Below are 6,691 nucleotides of genomic sequence, written 5' to 3'. Positions count from 1 at the left end.
ATGGTCATGCCCTCTTTATTTGTCAATTGCCCAACTGTAATTTGTTCACCCAACATGCTTATTCTTATGGGAGAGACGCCTCTAGTGAACTGTGGACCCCGGTCCATTCTTAACATCGAATACAATCAACTGCAATACTCGTTCTCTTTGTTTTACGCAAACAATCATCATCCACACTGTAGAGCTAAGCCGTTGTTACTGCTAGCCGGTGAGATTGACAACCTCACTGTCACGTTGGGGCAAAGTAATTTGGTTGTGTTGTGCAGGTTCCACGTTGGCGCCGGAATCCCTGGTGTAACGCCGCACTACACTCCGCCGTCATCAACCTTCAACGTGCTTCTTGGCTCCTACTGGTTCGATAAACCTTGGTTTCTTACTGAGGGAAAACTTGCCGCTGTACGCATCACACCTTCCTCTTGGGGTTCCCAACGGTCGCGTGCTGTACGCGTATCAAGACTGTTTTCTGGCGCCGTTGCCGGGGACCTGAAGAAAAGTTACATGACAGAGATCTCTAACTCCCACGTCAACTTTGCGTCAGCAGCTGTTTTCTGGCGCCGTTGCCGGGGAGATCAAGACACGCTGCAAGGGGAGTCTCCACCTCCAATCTCTTTACTTTGTTTTTGTCTTGCTTTATTTTATTTATTACTTTGTTTGCTGCATTATATCAAAATACAAAAAAATTAGTTGCTAGTTTTACTTTACTTGCTATCTTATTTGCTATATTAAAAACACACAAAAATTAGTTACTTGCATTTACTTTATCTAGTTTGCTTTATTTACTGTTGTTAAAATGGGTACTCCTGAAAATACTAAGTTGTGTGACTTCACAACCACAAATAATAATGATTTCTTATGCACACCTATTGCTCCACCTGCTACCACAGCAGAATTCTTTGAAATTAAACCTGCTTTACTGAATCTGGTTATGAGAGAGCAATTTTCTGGTGTTAGTTCTGATGATGCTGCTGCCCATCTCAATAATTTTGTTGAACTATGTGAAATGCAAAAGTATAAGGATGTAGATGGTGACATTATAAAATTAAAATTGTTTCCTTTCTCATTAAGAGGAAGAGCTAAAGATTGGTTGCTATCTCTGCCTAAGAATAGTATTGATTCATGGACTAAATGCAAGGATGCTTTCATTGGTAGATATTATCCTCCTGCTAAAATTATATCTTTGAGAAGTAGCATAATGAATTTTAAACAATTGGATAATGAGCATGTTGCCCAAGCATGGGAAAGAATGAAATCTTTGGTTAAAAATTGCCCAACCCATGGACTGACTACTTGGATGATCATCCAAACCTTTTATGCAGGACTGAATTTTTCTTCGCGGAACCTATTGGATTCAGATACTGGAGGTACCTTTATGTCCATCACTCTAGGCGATGCAACAAAGCTTCTTGATAATATGATGATTTATTACTCTGAATGGCACACGGAAAGAGCTCCACAAGGTAAAAAGGTAAATTCTGTCGAAGAAACCTCTTCCTTGAATGATAAGATTGATGCTATTATGTCTATGCTTGTGAATGGTAGGACAAATATTGATCCTAATAATGTTCCGTTAGCTTCATTGGTTGCTCAAGAAGAACATGTTGATGTAAACTACATTAAAAATAATAATTTCAACAACAATGCTTACCGGAATATTCTAGTAACAACTATAGGTCATATCCTTATAATAATGGCAACGGCTATGGTAATTCTTATGGGAATTCTTACAACAATAATAGGAATACACCCCCTGGACTTGAAGCCATGCTTAAAGAATTTATTAGTACACAAACTGCTTTTAACAAATCTGTTGAAGAAAAGCTTGAAAAAATTGATATACTTGCTTCTAAAGTCGATAGTCTTGCTGCTGATGTTGATCTTTTGAAATCGAAAGTTATGCCTAATGAAAATAATGATATTAAGTCATTTTCTACAGCAAACACCATCCAAGTTAGAATTAATTAGAATATAAGATTGATGGCCGAATTGCGTGCTAGGTGGGAAAAAGAAGAAAATGGTAAAGAAGATAATATAGCTAAAGTTTGGACTATTACCACCACTAGTAATGCTAATGCTCCACATGTTGCTGCACCTCCTACTATTAATGTTAAAATAATTGGTGTTGGCAATGTTTCCACTTCTAATACAAAGCGTGAAAAACTGCCTGAAACTGCTAAAACTGCTGAAACTGCCTGTGATAAAACTGCTGAAATTTTTTCCAACATTGGGGACAATGATCCCATTGCTTTAGATTATAATGGTTTGGATTTTGATGATTGCCACATCTCTGAAGTTATAAAGTTCTTACAAAAACTTGCTAAGAGTCCTAATGCTAGTGCTATAAATTTGGTCTTTACGAAACATATTACATATGCTCTCATAAAAGCTAGAGAAGAGAAATTAAATCGCGAAGCTTCTATTCCTAGGAAGTTAGAGGATGGTTGGGAGCCCATCATTAAGATGAAGGTCAATTACTTTGATTGTAATGCTTTATGTGATCTTGGTGCAAGTATTTCTGTTATGCCCAAGAAAATCTATAATATGCTTGACTTGCCACCATTGAAAAATTGTTATTTGGATGTTAATCTTGCTGATAATTCTACAAAGAAACCTTTGGGGAGAGTTGATAATGTTCGCATTACCGTTAACAATAACCTTGTCCCCGTTGATTTTGTTGTCTTGGATATTGAATGCGATGCATCTTGTCCCATTATATTGGGAAGACCTTTTCTTCGAACTGTTGGTGCTATTATTGATATGAAGGAAGGTAATATTAAATATCAATTTCCTCTCAAGAAAGGTATGGAACACTTTCCTAGAAAAAGAATGAAGTTACCTTTTGATTCTATCATTAGAACAAATTATGATGTTGATGCTTCGTCTCTTGATGTTACTTGATACACACTTTCTGTGCCTAGCTGAAAGGCGTTAAAGAAAAGCGCTTATGGGAGACAACCCATGATTTTACTACTGCACTTTTATTTTATATTTGAGTCTTGGAAGTTGTTACTACTGTAGAAACCTCTCCTTATCTTAGTTTTGTTGCATTGTTGTGCCAAGTAAAGTCTTTGATAGTAAGGTTCATACTAGATTTGGATTACTGCGCAGAAACAGATTTCTTGCTGTCACGAATCTGGGCCTAATTCTCTGTAGGTAACTCAGAAAATTCTGCCAATTTACGTGAGTGATCCTCAGATAGGTACGCAACTTTCATTCAATTTGAGCATTTTCATTTGAGCAAGTCGGGTGCCTCTTAGAAATTCGTCTTTACGGACTGTTCTGTTTTGACAGATTCTGTCTTCTATTTCGCATTGCCTGTTTTGCTATGCTTGATGGATTTTTCTATTCCATTAACTTTAAGTAGTTTTGTGCAATGTCCAGAAGTGTTAAGAATGATTATTTCACCTCTGAACATGTGAATTTTGATTATGCACTAACCCTCTAATGAGTTGTTTTGAGTTTGGTGTGGAGGAAGTTTTCAAGGATCAAGAGAGGAGGATGATACAATATGATCAAGGAGAGTGAAAGCTCTAAGCTTGGGGATGCCCCCGGTGGTTCATCCCTGCATATTTCAAGAATACTCAAGCATCTAAGCTTGGGGATGCCCAAGGCATCCCCTTCTTCATCGACAGCATTATCAGGTTCCTCTAGTGAAACTATATTTTTATTCCATCACATCTTATGTACTTTGCTTGGAGCGTCTGTTTGTTTTTGTTTTTGTTTAGTTTGAATAAAATGGATCCTAGCATTCATTATGTGGGAGAGAGACACGCTCCGCTGCTGCATATGGACAAATATGTCCTTAGGCTTTACTCATAATGTTAATGGCGAAGGTTGAATCTGCTTCGTTAAATTGTTATATGGTTGGAAACGGGAAATGCTACATGTAGTAATTGGTAGAATGTCTTGAATAATGTGATACTTGGCAATTGTTGTGCTCATGTTTAATCTCTTGCATCATATACTTTGCACCTATTAATGAAGAAATACATAGAGCTTGCTAAAATTTGGTTTGCATGATTGGTCTCTCTAGAGTATAGATATTTTCTAGTAAGGGTCGAATAACAAGGAAGACGGTGTAGAGTCTTATAATACTTACAATATGTCTTTTATGTGAGTTTTGCTGTACCGCTTCATACTTGTGTTTGTTTCAAATAGCCTTGCTAGTCTAAGCCTTGTATCGAGAGGGAATACTTCTCATGCATCCAAAATCCTTGAGCCAAATACTATGCCATTTGTGTCCACCATACCTACCTACTACATGGTATTTCTCCGCCATTCCAAAGTAAATTGCTTGAGTGCTACCTTTAAATTTCTATTCTCTATCTTTGCAATATATAGCTCATGGGACAAATAGGCTAAAAACTATTGTGGTATTGAATATGTACTTACGCATTTTATTTCTTATAAGTTGCTTGTTGAGCGATAACCATGTTCCTGGGGACGCCATCAACTACTCTTTGTTGAATATCATGTGAGTTGCTATGCATGTCCGTCTTGTCTGAAGTAAGGGCAATTTACCATGAGTTGAATGGTTTGAGCATGCATACTGTTAGAGAAGAACATTGGGCCGCTAACTAAAGCCATGATCCATGGTGGAAGTTTCAGTTTTGGACAAATATCCTCAATCTCATATGAGAAAATTAATTGTTGTTGAATGCTTGAGCATTAAAGAGGAGTCCATTATCTGTTGTCTATGTTGTCCCAGTATGGATGTCTAAGTTGAGAATAATCAAAAGCGAGAAATCCAATGCGAGCTTTCTCCTTAGACCTTTGTACAGGCGGCATAGAGGTACCCCTTTGTGACACTTGGTTCAAACATATGTATTGCGGTGATAATCCAGGTAATCCGAGCTAATTAGGACAAGGTGCGGGCACTATTAGTATACTATGCATGAGGCTTGCAACTTGTAGGATATAATTTACATGATGCATATGCTTTATTACTACCGTTGACAAAATTGTTTCTTGTTTTCAAAACCAAAGCTCTACCACAAATATAGCAATTGATGCTTCCCTCTGCGAAGGGCCTTTCTTCTACTTTTATGTTGAGTCAGTTCACCTATTTCTCTCCATCTCAAGAAGCAAACACTTGTGTGAAATGTGCATTGATTCCTACATACTTGCATATTGCACTTATTATATTACTTTATGTTGACAATATCCATGAGATATACATGTTACAAGTTGAAAGCAACCGCTGAAACTTAATCTTCCTTTGTGTTGCTTCAATGCCTTTACTTTGAATTTATTGCTTTATGAGTTAACTCTTATGCAAGACTTATTGATGCTTGTCTTGAAAGTATTATTCATGAAAAGTCTTTGCTATATGATTCAATTGTTTACTCATTACATTTACCATTGTCTTGGATCGCTGCATTCATTACATGTGCTTACCATAGTATGATCAAGATTATGATGGCATGTCACTTCAGAAATTATCTTTGTTATCGTTTACCTACTCGGGACGAGCAGGAACTAAGCTTGGGGATGCTGATACGTCTCCAACGTATCGATAATTTCTTATGTTCCATGCTACTTTATTGATGATACCTACATGTTTTATGCATACTATATGTCATATTTATGCATTTTCCGGCACTAACCTATTAACGAGATGCCAAAGAGCCAGTTGCTGTTTTCTGCTGTTTTTGGTTTCAGAAATCCTAGTAAGGAAATATTCTCGGAATTGGACGAAATCAACGCCCAGGATCTTATTTTTCCACGAAGCTTCCAGAAGTCCGGAGAGGAAACGAAGTGGGGCGACGAGGCGACGCCACACCAGGGCGGCGCGGCCCAGGCCCTGGCCGCGCCGGCCTGTGGTGTGGGCCCCTCGTGGCGCCCCTGACCTACCCTTCCGCCTACTTAATCCTTCGTCGAGAATAACTCCAGTACCGAGAGCCACGCTACGGAAAACCTTCCAGAGACGCCGCCGCCGCCAATCCCATCTCGGGGGATTTAGGAGATCGCCTCCGGCACCCTGCCGGAGAGGGGAATCATCTCCCAGAGGACTCTTCACCGCCATGGTCGCCTCCGGAGTGAGGAGTGAGTAGTTCACCCCTGGACTATGGGTCCATAGCAGTAGCTAGATGGTCGTCTTCTCCTAATTGTGCTATCATTGTTGGATCTTGTGAGCTGCCTAACATGTGTAATGCTACATGTTGTGTTTGTTGGGATCTGATGAATAGAGAATGCTATGTTATGTTGATTATCAATCTATTATCTATGTGTTGTTTATGATCTTGCATGCTCTCCGTTACTAGTAGAGGCTCTGGCCAAGTTTTTGCTTGTAACTCCAAGAGGGAGTATTTATGCTCGATAGTGGGTTCATGTCTCCATTAAATCTGGGGGAGTGATAGAAACCTCTAAGGTTGTGGATGTGCTGTTGCCACTAGGGATAAAACATCAATGCTATGTCTAAGGATGTATTTGTTGATTACATTACGCACCATACTTAATGCAATTGTCTGTTGTTTGCAACTTAATACTGGAGGGGGTTCGGATGATAACCTGAAGGTGGACTTTTTAGGCATAGATGCATGCTGGATAGCGGTCTATGTACTTTGTCGTAATGCCCAATTAAATCTCACACTACTCATCATAACATGTATGTGCATGGTCATGCCCTCTTTATTTGTCAATTGCCCAACTGTAATTTGTTCACCCAACATGCTTATTCTTATGGGAGAGACGC

The sequence above is a fragment of the Lolium perenne genome, chromosome 3 (assembly GCF_019359855.2).
Source record: "Lolium perenne isolate Kyuss_39 chromosome 3, Kyuss_2.0, whole genome shotgun sequence".
In the NCBI taxonomy this organism is placed as follows: domain Eukaryota; kingdom Viridiplantae; phylum Streptophyta; class Magnoliopsida; order Poales; family Poaceae; genus Lolium; species Lolium perenne.
Note: the sequence above shows the minus strand (reverse complement) of the source record.